Source organism: Heterodontus francisci, unplaced genomic scaffold (assembly GCF_036365525.1).
Source record: "Heterodontus francisci isolate sHetFra1 unplaced genomic scaffold, sHetFra1.hap1 HAP1_SCAFFOLD_286, whole genome shotgun sequence".
NCBI lineage: Eukaryota > Metazoa > Chordata > Chondrichthyes > Heterodontiformes > Heterodontidae > Heterodontus > Heterodontus francisci.
In genome coordinates this window covers 1,672,636-1,687,116 of record NW_027141006.1, presented here as the reverse complement: position 1 = coordinate 1,687,116, position 14,481 = coordinate 1,672,636, and positions in this window count along the sequence as shown.

Here is a 14,481-nt window from a genome sequence, read left to right as displayed (position 1 = left end):
TTTTGCGGAGCCTGTATAGAGTTGAAGTGAAGGGCCTGTTCACCTTAGCAGAAAGGTCAGTGACTAGGGGAATAGATTTAAAGTGATTGGTCTAAAGATTACAGAGGAGATGAGGAAATTTTGTTTTCAGCCAGAGGGTGGAGGGGGTCTGGAACTCACTGCCTGATAGGGGAGTTGAGACAGAAACCCTCAACTCATTCAAAATGAGTCTGGATATACACCTCAAATGACGTAATCTGCAGGGTTATGCACCAAATGCTGGAAGGTGGGATTAGAATGGGTGGACCGTTTTCATCTGGCACAGACACAATGGGCCAACTGGCCTCTTCCTGTGCCATAAACTTACTTTGATTCTATAAATTACCCAGCTGCTGCAGTGGAATTTGAACTCATGTCTCTGGTCCATTAGTGGAGACTTTTGGATTACTCGTCCTGTAAAGTAACCACAAAATCACCATACCCCTGGATGAGAGTTTTTACAGGTTTGTAATTTTATTTTCAGATACGGCACTGAAACAGGCCCTTCAACCCACCGAGTCTGTGCCAACCAACAACCACCCATATACACTAATCCTACATCAATCCCATATTCCCTCCCACATCTTCACACGAGGGGCAATTTACCTAACAACCTGCAATTCTTGGGCTGTAAGAGGAAACTGGAGCACATGGAAGAAACCCACGCGGTCATAGGGAGAACTTGCAAACTCCGCAGAACTGAACCCAGGTCAGTGGAGCTTTGAATCTGCAATGCTAACCACTGCGCCACTGTGCCGCCATAATGTGGAGTTCAGTCTACACAAATGGAATTGATAATCTATTTCACTCTGATCATGTATGAGATGTTTTTGGCTGGAAAATAATGCGTATCATAGACAACTGTATTTTTTATTTCCGCAGTCTGGGTGAGTTCTGTCCAGGCATCTAATTTACATCACAGTTTACACTTCATATCAGCATTGCTCAATCTGATACTATATGTGATTTTTGGACTGGCAATGATTAGATCAATCTACACTAATGGAATTGATACTGTATGAGTTTTTGGAATAGTATGTAATGTTTAGGTCAATGTGCACTAATAGAATTGATACTGTATTTCAATTTGATATTGTATGAGTTTTTAGAATGGTATATAATGTTTAGATCAATCTACACTAATGGAATTAATACTGTATTTCAGTTTGATATTGTATGAGGTTTTAGAATGGTATATAATGTTTAGATCAATCTACACTAATGGAATTAATACTGTATTTCAGTTTGATATTGTATGAGTTTTTAGAATGGTATATAATGATTAGATCAATCTACACTAATCGAATTGATTCTGTATCTTTCAATTTCACAGCGTGCGTGAGTTCTGAACTGGTATCTAATTTGTGTCTCAGCTTACAATATCTTTCAGCATCTTTGAAACTTTCACTGTAATGAATGTTGGACTTGTATGTAACTTGTATCTCAGGGTACACTATGGGGATGTTTAAACATCCTTTATAATGAATGGGTGTGAGCTTTGGGCATGATATTTAATTTAAATCTCAGGGTACATCATTAGCTTAGATTCTGTGCCATTCAATCAGTAGCGTGTGCCAATTCTATCTGATATTTAATTGCTCGCTGAGTCTGCATTATATTTAGATTGACACATTGTATTTCAATCTGCTAGTGGGTGTGATTTTGACCTGTGATTGATGTATCTGACTGTCAGTGGGACTGAATTGGGGCGAAATGGAAACAACTTTTTTTTCTCCTGCTTTGTTTGATTGAAAATGTGTCTCTGGAACTTGGAATCAATGTGGGCCTGACTACTTCTGCAGTCTGAGACTAGGGAACTGATGAACTGTCTATCCCTCTGTACTCTGAGTGATAATGTACCTACTGTGTGTGAGAGGAGTTGGCTGCACTGTTCCTTGTGCCTCAAGTGCAGCAACCATCACATTCATCACGATACCTTCAAATATTTGCCTCTATGAAGAAAAAATATATCTTATAACTCAAGAACAGGTGAGGGGCAAAATATCAAAGAGGTTAATTTAATTTCTCAATTAATAATCATTAAGAACACCCACAACTGAAAACCAGTGTCAGTATCAGCCTCCACTGAAGTACTGAAGCTCCCAGCTCCTGCATCACAAGTGTTCTGGGCAGATCCATCCAGACAAAACACTGCATTGGGATCATCCCAACTGCTCTCTGCTCTACACATATTTCCAGCCATCCTGCTTCATATGCACAAATTTTAAAAAATGAAGCCCGATATGTATATCCCTCAATTCATTTCTCCCCATACACTTGTTCATTTGTTCCACCTCCCCTTAAGTGCATCAATACTATTCACCCCAACCTCTCCCTGTGATAGCAAATTCCAGATTCTATCCATTCACTGCATAAATACATTTTTCATGAATTCCTCATTGGTTTTATGAATGTTGATTTTATATTTTTGGCTCTTGTTTCAGAAACCAGCACAAGTGGAAACATGTCTCTGTGTATTCTATAAAAGCCCTTCACTGTTTCCTCACTTTTTTTCATTTGTTCCTGGGACATAGGCATCGCTGGCTATGCCAGCATTTATTGCCCATTACAAATTGCCCTTGACAAAGTGGTGGTGAGCTGCCTTCTTGAGCCGCTGCAGTCCTTGAGATGCAGGAATACCAACAGTGCTGTTTGGAAGGGAGTTCCAGGATTTTTACCCAACGACAATGAAGGAATGGCGATACAGTACCAAGTCAGGATGGTGTGTGGCTTGGAGAGGGACTTGCTGGTGGTAGTGCTCCCTTGCATCTGCTGCCCTTGTCCTTCTCGGTAGTAGAGGTTCAGAGTTTGGAAGGTACTGTTGAAAGAGCCTTAGTGTGTTGCTGTAGTGCATCATGTAGATTGTACACACTGCTGCCACTGTGCATTAGTGGTGAATGGAGTGAATGTTGAAGCTGCTGGATGGGGGCAATCAAGCAGTCTACTTGAGTGTTGTTGGAGCTACACTCATCCAGGCAAGTGGAGAGTATTCCATCAAACTCCTGACTGGTGCCTCGTAAATGGTGGAAAAATGTAAAGATGTGGGGAGACAGGAGGTAAGTTGCTCACTGCAGAATTCCTAGCCTCTGACCTGCTTTTGTCGCAAATGCATTTATGTGGCTGGTCCAGTTCAGTTTATGGTCAATGGTAACTCCCCCAATGTTGATGGTGGGGGTTTCAGTGATGGTAATGCCATTGAACATCAAGGGGAAATGATTAGATTCTCTCTTGTTTGAGATGGTCATTGCCTGGCATTTATGTGACGCAAATGTTATTAACCACTTATCAGCCCAAGCCTGGATGTTGTCCAGGTCTTGCAACATCTGGACACGGGCTGCTTCAGTATCTGAGGAGTCATGAATGGTGCTGAACATTGTGCAATCATCATTGAACATCCCCACTTTCGGCCTTGTGATCCCACTTCTGATAAATTGTCTTTTGACTTAACTAGAGGCATTTGGGAGCAGCGACGAAGAGCAAACAGAGAGCATGAAAGAATATTGACAAGCAAAATAAAAATGGATCCAAAGATGTTTCATCAATACATTGGAGTAAGAGGCAACTGAGGAAAGAGTAGGGCCCATCAGGGTGGAAGATGTGGGTATGTTTGTTAATGAATACTTTACTGTCTTCACAAATGAGGGGCTGATGCATATATTGTAATTAAGGAGAAGGAGTGTGAAGTATTGGACATGATAAACTGAGGGAGAGAAGTTGTATAAATGGGATTAGCATCCTTGAAAGTGGATAAATCATCAGGGCCGGATGAAATGTACCCCAGGAGGTTAAAAGAAGCAAGGAAGGAAATAGTGGAAGGTCTGACCAGTTTCCAATCCCTCACTGGATACAGGTGTGATGCCAGAGGATGGGAGGTCACGCAACGTTGCAATAAAAGCAAAATCCTGCAGATGCTGGAAATCTGAAATAAAAACTATTAGTGCTGGAAATACACAGCAGGTCTGGCAGCATCTGTGGAGAGAGAAGCAAAGTTAATGTTTCTGTTCTGATGAAAGGTCACTGACCTGAAATGTTAACTTTGCTTCTCTCTCCACAGATGCTGCCAGACCTGCTGTGTATGTCCAGCACTTTTTGTTTTTATTGCTAACATTGCACCATTCTTGAAAAAGGAAGTGAGGGAACAATTAAAGGCCAGTCAGCCTAACCTCAATAGTGGGCGAATTATTGGAATTAATTCTGAGAGACAGGATAAACCGGCACTTAGAAAGGCTCAGATTAATCAAGTATCATCAGCATGGATTTGTTCAGGGAAGCTCCTGTCTGACTATCTTGATTGAATTTTTTGAAGAAGTAACAATGAGGATTGTGAGGATAGTGCAGTTGATGTGGTCTACATGGATTTTAGCAAGGCTTTTGACAAGGTCCCACATGGCAAACTGGTTTAAAAAACATAAAAGCGCATGCGATCCAGGGGAATGTAGCAAGCTGGATACGAAATTGGCTCAGTGGCAGGAAACAAGAAGGAATTGGTTACAGGTGTTTTTGCAACTGGAGGACTGTTTCCAGTGGTGTTCCACAGGGCTCAGAACTAGGTCCCCTGCTTTTTGTGGTATATATTAATGATATAGACATAAATGTAGAGGGCACAGTCAAGATGTTTGCAGATGACACAAAAATTGTCCGTGTTGTTGATAGGGAGGAGGATAGCTGTACACTGCAGGAAGATATCAATAGACTGGTCAGGTGGGCAGAGAAGTGGTAAATGGAATTCAAATTGGACAAGTGTGAGGTGATGCATTTGGGAGGTCAAAAAAGGCAAAGGAATACACAATTAATGGGAGAACACTGAACGGTGCAGAGGAAGTGAGGGATGTTGGAGTGAATGTCCACAGATCCCTGAAGTAGCAGTACAGGTTAATAAGGTGGTTCAGCAGGTATATGGAATCCTTTCCTTTATTAACTGAGGTATAAAGTATAAGGGTGACCTGGTATCCATGTCAATAAGTCACTGACAGCTAACATGCAGGTGCAGCAAGCAATTAGAAAGGCTAATAGTATGTTAGCCTTTATCACAAGAGGATTTGAGTACAGGATTAGTGAATTCTTGCTTCAATTGTATAGAACCTTGGTTAGACCGCACTTGGAGTACTGTGTGCAGTTTTGGTCTCCTTACCTTAGGAAGGATATTATTGCCATGGAGGGAGTTCAACGAAGGTTCATCAGACTTGTTCCTGGGATGGTGCGACTGTTCTATGAAGAGAGATTGGGAAACTGGGACTGTATTCTCTAGAGTTTCGAAGAATGAGAGGTGATCTCATTGAAACCTACAAAATACTTAAAGGACAGTCAAGGTAGATGCAGCTAAGATGTTTCCCCTGGTTGGGGAGTCGAGAACCAGGGGACGCAATTTCAAAATAAGGGGCAAGCCACTTAGGACAGAGATGTGAAAAAATGTTGTTATTCAGAGGGTTGTGAATCTTTGGAATTCTGTACCCCAGAGGGCTGTGGAAGCTCAGTCATTGAGTATGTTTAAAGCAGAGATTGACAGATTTCTAAATACAAATGACATAAGGGAATATGACGAAAGTGTGGGGAAAAGGACATTGAAGTGGATGATCAGCCATGATCATATTGAATGGCGGGGCAGACTCAATGGGCTGAATGGCCGACTCCTGTTCCTATGTTCCGAACCCCACATGATCAGCGAGGCACAGCCTCAGACCGTCTTGTCGGGTGGTGTAAACAGATATCACTGCTTCTGATCTTCACCAGAACAGAGAGTGAGATGTAACATTGATCATCAAACAGACTGTGAGAGAATACAACAGAATAAAACACATGGAGAGACACTGTGGAATAACAAACAGATTAGATTGGAATGTTGAATTCTGATTGGAATGGATAAAGCACCAGAAACAACAGATTAAATTGGGATTCTCATCACTATATTGATCTGAGACAGAAAAGCAAAACTGATGGAAAGAAGGGAAGAAGGAAGAAAAGAAAGAATGGAACTGTTCAATTTTTTTCAGTTTTTTCACTCGCCCATCAAAGCTGGATTAAAAAAAGTTGCAAATAACAGAGAATTTCACCAAAAAGGGAGATTAAACGCTGCAGAAAGCTTGGATCGAAGGATGCCCCAACAGATCACCTGTTTAACTGTCTCCTCACTGGGGGATTTCAATCAGTGAGCAATATTATTCGCTACCTTTTTTTTGTTAATCAACCCAGAACTGTCACTTGGTGTTAATGTCTGTGTTCCGACTCCTGAATAATAAAGTTGTGAGTTTCTCGATATTTTTTGGACACATTTCCTGCTGAAAGAACTAAGAACTCTTTTCTAATTTACACAATACTATATGCACACTCATCAAGCCTCCGAAGCTCGCATCATTGGTGCTGCTCTCTCTTCTCCCAAACCTCATCTCATGTGACTGTTACATCATCACTCTGACAGTGGGAGGGGTTGTTCCCACTGTCTTCAGCATTAACCCTTTACATCCTTATACTGCACTGTCTGTCCAAAAAAATCAGTGGAGGGAACTTGATTTATCGAAACACCAACAGCTGCCAGTTGAAAATCAACTCAACCCATCAGAGAGAGAGAGAGAGAGAGAGACTGTCAGAGAACTTCCTGCATCCAGTCCTGACCCTGTTACACTCAGCAGATGCTCACCCAGACCCCACTCTCATCAACACTGAACATTTTTACTGAGACACTTCAAATACTGTTTATAAAAGGCAGGAAAGGTCAAAGTTCACACAGTTGTATTGAATAGAACAAAGTTTAATATATTCTGACCTTTTCTCGGTAACCACGAGACATAGGTTTTCTTATTTGGTTACTTTGATTTTTCTTGTTCCTGACTGACAAATATTCCAAACCTCAGATAAACCCTCCCACTTGTGTCATGTCCCAGTCTCGGTCAAAAGCAACACATAATGACACAAACACTCTGCAACACAGAACGCGATCACACGTTCCTTAAGTGAGATTAATGTCAAGCTGTTTTCCAGGTTGAATGGAACGGTGAACACATTTCTATCAAAGAAGTTACCTTTGAAATATCAGGACTGAATTTCTGGATAAGGAGGAACAGCCATTCCAACCTCACATCCTTCACAAAGGTTGTTTTCTCCTGTGACTGAAATTCATCATGTAACTTGAATTATGAGTTCAAGCTCACAAGACACAGATGTGACCTTCTAAACCATGTTGCTAATAATGACATGAGGCTCTGCTGGGAGTTGAACCCAGGATTTCCTATTTAATAGGCAGGTGTTTTCGCCAACTAAGCTCCAGAACCAAATAACAAATGCTTTTACAGTTGAAATCAGAAGAGGGCACTATATTCTCATCCCATTTCTCCACTGGTCACAACATATTTTAAACATTTCCCACTTACTGAGACAGTCAATCATATACTCTATTTTTCTCAGTACTGGGAATGAATGTTTTGGAAGAAAATACATACATTCAATTGTTTCTGAAAGGTTGCAGAACACAACATATGAGTAATATTCCCCATTGCTTTCTCAGCACTGATGGATTGTGAAGCGGGAGACAGCCAGAAGTCCCACTGAGCCGCACTGACCCCGAGCTGAGAAAGAAATGAGATAAAGTTCAATCTTTCACAGCGAGATGCTACAGAGAGAGGAGTCCCGAATCAAAGTGAGACTTTCTCATACTGTTGTTGAATTTCATGTCACACACTCCTTGTACTCTCTGCTAATGAAGCCCCCAAAAAAGGGAAAAACAGAATGGCACTCAAACTCACAACCCTGAGATTAAAAGTCTCATGTTCGACTGACTGAACTATCACTTCTCCTCAGTCTCTTATTGGATGGATGCAACTGTATGCTCCACTGCAGGGGCAGCTTTCAAATCCTCCCATGGATCCACATGTCAGTCTGAGTTACATGTTGTAGACTTAAGCAAAGGAAATCTGCTCACTTCCAAAACTATCAGTGAGTTGAAGCTGATTACGATCAACATCATCAGAGGTCAGAACTACCTGGTGAAAGAAAACACCCTGAAGAAGGATCCACAATTCTTCAAACGCATCAAAAAAGTGAAAAACCAATAAATCCATGAGTTAATCCAAACCAAACAACAGAAACACAGAAGAATTCCATTCCATACCAGATACTAGTCGTGTTGTTCCTGTATCCAGCTCTCAGTTACTACTCCACCTTCATACACCCCCTTGATGATCTGTACATTTTGTTCATTTCAATTTTGTCGACAGGCTCTTTGAATCCAGTTCTCTGGTCCTCAAACAGGCTCCGCATGAAAGTCAATTCCGCCTGCTGTCAGGCTGCAACCGATCGATGACCTTCAACTAAAAACACAAAAGAGAATGGGCTCGTCCGGGAGTTAAACCCGGGACCTCTCGCATATTAACCAATTGTATACCCAAAGCGAGAATCATACCTCTAGACCAACGAGCCACTGACAATACATGTATTTTTAGCTCCTGTGGAAAAGCTGTTCATCCATTTTTTTTCAGATCAAAGCAACATCCTGTAAATGCTGAAATCATAACAGAAAGTGTTGGAAATGTTCAACAGCTCTGGCAGCATCTGTGGAGAGAGAAACACAGTTAACGTTTCAGGGTGTTCACCTTTTGTCTCAGCCATCCTTTCAGACTGCTTCTGTCCATCCAATCTCACTTTCTATTCTATCCACATTCTAACCATTCACTACGTAATTACATTTTTCATGAATTCCTCATTTCTTTTATGAATGACAATTTCATGTTTCCGGCCCTTGCTTCAGACACCACCACAAGTGGAATCATGTCTCCATCTACCCAATCAAACCCCTTCACTATTTCCTCACATTGCAATGTTTCTTTAACCCTGACAGACTGTGGAGTTTCTGCCGCTTGACTGCAGTTCTTGTGTCCTGCCAGTAGATGTCACCTCACTCCAATACAGTGAAGTTTACAAATCTGAGTGAGACACAACAGGAAATAATTGTTCACATTATAGTGAATGTGTGGGATTTAGAAATACGAGGAGTGGAGACGAGTTATTATTGCATTTTGTCAAAACAAACATAACTTATAATGTTGTGTTAAATCCATCACTCTGTTTTCTTGACTCTGCGAGTGACCTGGAGTCATCGAGACACTGAGTCATTTGTGTTATAAAAGGAGGCCATTCGCCCCATCGAATCCATGGCGACTCTCCAGGGAGCGATCCGGTCAGTCCCACTCGAATGCTCGATCCCCGTAGCCCTGTAAATTTATTTCCTTCAAGTGCCCATCCAAATTCCTTTTGTAATCATCGATTGTTTCCACTTCCACCACCCTCGTGGGCAGCGATTTGCAGATCATTACCAATCACTGTGTAAAAAAGGTTCTTCCGCACATTCCCCCTGCATCTCTTGCCCAAAACATTCAATCTGTGTCCCTAGTCCTTGTACCAATAGTTAATGGGAACAATTTTTCCTTGCCAACTTATCTAAAACTGTCATAGCCTTTTGCACCTCTATCAATTCTCCCCTCAATCTCCTTTGATACAGGCAGAACAACCCTAGCTTTTCCAGCCTAACCTTGAAACTATAATCCTCCATCCCTGGAACCATTCTGGTAAATCTCCTCTGCATCCTCTCAAGGATCCGCACATTCTTTCTAAAGTGTGGTGAGCAGAACTGGACGCAACATCCAATTGGGGCCAAACCAGAGCTTTATAATGGTTCAGCATAATTGCCCTGCTTTTGTACTCAATACCTCTATTTATAAAGCCCAAGATCCCATATACTTTGCTAACCACTCTCGCAATATGTCTTGCCAACTTCAAAGATTGATGGGCATGCACCCAAGTCCCTCTACTCCTGCACATTCTTAACAACTGTAGCATTGAGTCTCTCCCTATTCCTTCTGCTAAAATACTTCATCTCACATCAGTCACTATTAAATTCCATCTGCCACCTGTCTGCCCATTCTTCTCGCCTATCATTGTCCTGTTGCAAACAATTCATATCATCCTCACTGTTTGCCACTCATCCAGGTTTGGTGTTATCGGCATATTTTGAGATTCTACTCTATATTTCAAGATCCAAGTCATTTATCTGTAGCAAAAAAAGCAGTGGTTCTAGCACTGACCACTGGGGAACACCACTGTCGACTATCCTCCAGTCTGACAAAGAACCATTTAATATGACTCACTGTTTTCTGTCCTGAAGCCACTTTTCTATCAAATTGGACACTGATCCTCCTATTCCACGAACATCAATTTTGTTAACCACCCTTTTATGTGATACCTTATCAAATACTTTCATAAAATCCATATAAACAACATCCACTGCATTCCCTTCATCGACCTTCTCTGTTAGTTCATCAAAAAATGCTGTTAGATTAGTCAAGCATGAACTTCCATTTATAAATCCCTGCTCACTCTCCTTAATTAACTCAAACCTCTCCAGTGACTGTTGATTTTTTTACCCTGATTATTCTTTCTAAAACCTTACCCACCACTGCTGTTAATCTAACTGGCCTGTAGTTACCCAGACTGTCCTTACAGCCTTTCTTGAATAAGGGTGTCACATTTGCCTCTGTTCAATCCTCTGGCACCTCCCCCGTATCCAGGGAAGATTGGAAGATTATAACAAGCCCTTCTGTTATCTGCATACGCATTTCCTTTTGCAACCTGGGATGTAAGCCATCCGTACCAGGTGATTTATCTACCCGAAGCACAGCCAGCCTTTTTAGTAGCTCCCTCTCTCAATTTGTACCCGATCCATTGCCTCTACTCTCTCCGCTTCTACTGATATTTTGTCAGATTCCAATTCCTTCGTGATCACTGATACAAAGTACTCATTAAATATATTAACATTGCCCAGCACCTCTCAGCATGTACTATCCTCTTTGTCTTTAATAAGGCCCACTCCACCTCTTACTACCCACTGATTAATTATCTACTGCTCAAAGATCTTTGGGTTCCCTTTCATGTTGACTGCCATTCTCTTCTCATAGAAATAAACAATAAGCTAAATATAGAAGATATAAATATTTCCCATCCTTGATGAGGTGGAACTTTTTTCTGTTGTGGGTGGTAATGACCTGACCCACGAGTGTGGTGGAAGCAGAGACAATCAATGATTTGAAAAGGAAATTGGATGGATACTTGAAGGAAAGAAACTTGCAGGAGGAAAGGGATCAAGCTGGTGAGTGGAACTGACTAGATTGCTCCGGGAAGAGCCAGCATGGACATGATAGGCCAAACGACCACCTTCTGTGCTGTAAATGACTCTGTGTTGTTTCTCAAATCCAATCCACCGGTGCTTGGTAAATAATTTCAAAGTAAATTGTGCAACTGGAAAATCAGTACAAAGGCATGGGACGCATAAAGAATTGAAATTGCCTTTAGATCTTCAATCTAACACTCCCCCAACTGAGCTATTTCAGCCCCACTTGGTTAATGTCTTTGTGTCCTTGTTTTGGAAGAAAATACATACATTCAATTTTTCCGAAAGGTTACAGAACACAACATGTGAGTAATATTCCCCATTGCTTTCTCAGTACTGCTGGATTGTGAAGCGGGAGACAGCCACCGAGCCGCATTGACCCCGAGCTGAGAAAGAAATGAGATAAAGTTCTATCTTTTGAAGCGAGATGCTGCAGAGAGAAGAGTCCTGAATCAAAGTGAGTCTTTCTCATACTGTTGTTGAATTTCGTTTCAAACACTCCTTGTACTCTCTGCTAATGAAGCCTCAAAAAAGGGAAAAACAGAATGGCACTCAAACTCACAACCCTGAGATTAAAAGTCTCATATTCGACTGACTGAACTGTCACTTCTACTCACTCTCTTATTGGATGGATACAACTGTATGCTCCAATGCAGGGGTGGCTTTCAAATCCTCCCTTGGATCCACATCTCAGACTGAGTTACATCTTGCAGACTCAAGCAAAGGAAATTTGCTCAGTTCTAAAACTATCAGAAGCTTATTATGATCAACATCATCAGAGGTCAGAGCTTCCTGGTGAATGGAAACACCCTGAAGAAGGATCCACAATTATTCAAACGCATCAAAAAAGAGAAAAACAAGAAAATCGATGAGATATTATTATTAGAGATACAGCACTGAAACAGGCCCTTCGGCCCACCAAGTCTGTGGCGACCAACAACCACCCATTTATACTAACCCGACAGGAATCCCATATTCCCTACCATCTACCTACACTACGGGCAATTTACCTATCACCTGCAAGTCTTTGGAGGGGGGATGAAACCAGAGCACCCAGCAAAAACCCACACAGACACAGGAAGAACTTGCAAACTCTCACAGGCAGTACTCAGAATTGAGCCCAGGGCCCTGAAACTGTGAGGTTGTGGGTCTAACCACTGCGCCACTGTGCCACCCTAATCGAAACCGAACAACAGAAACACAGAAGAATTCCATTCCATACTAGCTACTAGTCATGTTGTTTTTGGATCCAGCTCTCAGTTACTGCTCCACCTTCAGACACCCACTTGGCGACCTGTACATTTTGTTCATTTCAATTTTGTCAACAGGCTCTTTGAATCCAGTTCTCTGGTCCTCAAACAGGATCTGTATGAACGTCAATTTCGCTTTCTGTGAGGCTGCAACCAATTGATGACCTTCAACTAAAAACACAAATGAAGAAGGGCTAGTCTGTTAACCTCTCGCATATTAACCAATCAGACACCCAAAGTGGGAATCATACCCCTGGACCAACAAGCCACTGACAAGGTGCATTATTTTTAGTTCTGTTTAGAACTGTGCTATTAAGTATATATTGTCTCTCCCAATTCCTTCTGATAAAGTGCATCACCTCACACGAGTCACTATTAAATTCTATCTGCCACCTGTCTGCCCATTCTGCTAGCCTATCACTGTCCTGTTGCAGGCAGGTCATATCATCCTCACTGTTTACCACTCCTCCAGGTTTGGTGTTATCGGTATATTTTGAGATTCTACTCGATATTCCAAGATCCGAGTCATTTACATATAGCAGAAAAAGCAGTGGTTCTCGCAGTGACCACTGGAGAACACCCACTGTCGACTATCCTCCAGTCTGACAAAGAACCATTTACTATGATTCGCTATTTTCTGTCCATAAGGCAATTTTCTATCCAATTGGACAGTGACTCTCCTATTCCATGAACCTCAATTTTGTTAACCACCCTTTTATGTGCTACCTTATCATTCATTCTTAATCCATCCATCCATCCTTTCTTAAAATCCATATCAACAACATTCGCTGCATCATCTTCCTGTTAGTTCATCAAAAAATGCAGTTAGTCAAGCATGAACTCCCATTTATAAATCCATGCTCACTCTCCTCAATTAACTCAAATCTCTCCAAGTGACTGTTGATTTTTTCCCTAATATTGTTTGTAAAACCTTACTCACCACTGCTGTTAATCACACTGGCCTGCAGTTACCCCTTACACCCTTTGTTGAAATAGGAAGTCACATTTGCCACTGTTCAGTCCTCTGGCACCTCCACAGTGCTTTTTGGGAGGGTGTTCCTGGTTTTTGACCCTGCAACAGTAAAGGAATGGCGGTATAGTGCCAAGTCAGGAGGGTGTGTGACTTGGAGGGGAACTTGAAGGTGGTGATGTTCCCATGCGTCTGCTACCTTTGTCCTTCTAGGTGGTTGAGTTTGTGGGTTGGAAGGTGCTGTTGAAGGAGGCTTGGCAAGTTGCTGCATTACATATTGTAAATGTTACACACTGCTGCCACTCTGCACTGGTGCTAGAGGGAATGAATGTTTAAGGTGGTGGATGGGGTGCCAATCAAGTGGGCTGCTTTGACCTGATGGTGTCAATCTCTTGAGTGTTGTTGGAGCTGCACTCATCCAGGCATGAGTATTCCATCACATTCCTGACTTGTGCCTTGTAGATGGTGGGCAGGCTTTGGTGAGTCAAGAGGTGAGTTAGTCGCCGCAGAGTTCCCAGCCTCTGACCCGCTCTTGTAGTTGTAGCTGTCGCTGTAATATTAATAGGCAACTGTCCGTCTCGGACGGCGATGGGCTTCGCCTGCCGTGTAGGTCACTTCTGTATTAAACATCGTTTGTTGTGGCTGTAGAGGATGACTCGTGAGTGACAATCCCTTCCACAGCTGGTACAGATGAATATCATTGGCCCGAGGTCGACTGATAATTTTTCCTTCCTCTGAGCTCTCTTTCCCCCCAACTGGTCATTTCTTTTGTCCTCTGCTTTTCCCATCGTCTTCCTGAATGCCTTTCTCCAGGAATTCCAGTCAGCAGGAAGGACTTCCCATGCATCGACTACACTCCCAGTCTGCTGGAGATCTCGTTTGCAGATGTCCTTGTATCATAGACGTGGGTGACCTGTTGGTCTCATGCTGATAGCAAGCTCACCATAGAGCATGTCTTTGGCAAAGCGACCGTCATCCATTCAGCACACATGACCCAGTCAACAGAGTCACCGCTGACTCAAGAGGACAAACATGCTGCGGATCCCTGCACGCTGGTGTACTTCTGCATTCGGCACTCTGTCCTGCCAGGA